This window comes from Seriola lalandi, unplaced genomic scaffold (genome assembly GCF_002814215.2).
Source record: "Seriola lalandi dorsalis isolate HSWRI2012SDOR001 ecotype SW California unplaced genomic scaffold, Sedor1 jcf7180002054887, whole genome shotgun sequence".
NCBI lineage: Eukaryota > Metazoa > Chordata > Actinopteri > Carangiformes > Carangidae > Seriola > Seriola lalandi.
The window spans coordinates 35,786-36,941 of record NW_019525439.1 but is presented as its reverse complement, the minus strand read 5'-3'; the positions used below and the strand labels follow the sequence as shown (position 1 = coordinate 36,941).

The 1,156-nt window shown below is 43.3% G+C and overlaps 1 protein-coding gene across 1 annotated transcript in view; it reads right to left on the bottom strand.

The window, feature by feature from the left end:
* The window catches only part of LOC111671846 (ephexin-1-like), a 19,382-nt gene that overhangs the window by 7,492 nt on the left and 10,734 nt on the right, over window positions 1–1,156 (bottom strand). The gene's annotated exons all lie outside the window — the stretch shown is intronic.

Here is a 1,156-nt window from a genome sequence, read left to right as displayed (position 1 = left end):
GACATTTGAAGACGTCACCTCAGACTGTGAGAAACTTTAATGGATCATTTGTCTCTATTTTCTGACATTTTATCGACCAAATGAAGAATCGATTGATGGAGAAAATAAGTGTCAGTCGCAGCTCTAGAGTCTTTTTATATGATTTAATTGTCAGTGTCAGTGAAATGAGTGAATGTTGTGATATTGGAGCTGTGAGGTGAAATACATTCAGTCCCAGTTGCTGTGTGTGAAATAATCAGCTGTAGCTTGTTTCATTAAGTCATTTTCTACAGGGACGCTGTGACACAGAGACTGTGTCAGATAAACTCAGTGGATCTCAGTCCTTCTGTGTGTCAGTGGATGGAAATAGTCGTCCATGATGGTGTGTTTGCTGGACTGCTCTTCACTTCACTGCAGCTTCATGACGCCATCTAGTGGACTGATAGTAGAAGTACAGCAGCTGATGGCAGCTTCCTCTTCCTCACGCTGCTGTCTGACTGCATTCAACTGACACTGATATGAAACAGAGAAGAAGAGCCAGTCAGTGGAGGAGCAGCTGATATTTTTACAGGAGGAATGATGTACATTTCAGTTGATGTGCAGATGAATGATGTGTGTTTCCTCTGCAGATGAAGGTAGAAAGTGTGTGTGAGCTGATGTGGATGTGAACTCAGCAGCATGGATCAGTGTGAGGACAGAGAGGAGGGAGCCCCTCCCTCTAAAACCAGGTGAGATGAGGATCTCTAACTGTCCATGACTCAGATCACTGCTCCATCATTATTCACACTCAAAGCTCTGTGTGTTGTGTTGAAGCAGAAAGAAGAAGCACAAGTTTTATCCAACATGCACATTCATCATTTCTGTTTGTTTCAGGATCCAGCAGCAGAGACCAGACTCTCCTGAACCCAGCTGTCTGTCTTTAAAGAGCAACAACTCGAAGGACTTTTTCATTTACTTTAAAGGACGACGTCCATCAGCTGATCAGATGTAAGCTGTAACTGACAGTAAGACTCAGGTTATTGTAGAAAAGAACTAGTTTGTACGACGTGTTGTTCGACCACGTCTGAAATCAAAGAGTTTCTGTCTGTTGTGAACGTCCTCACAGGAAGGTGGAGGTAAAACTCTGTCCGTCATAGAGAGGGGGGAGACGTGATGTGGTTTAAACATGGAGATAACT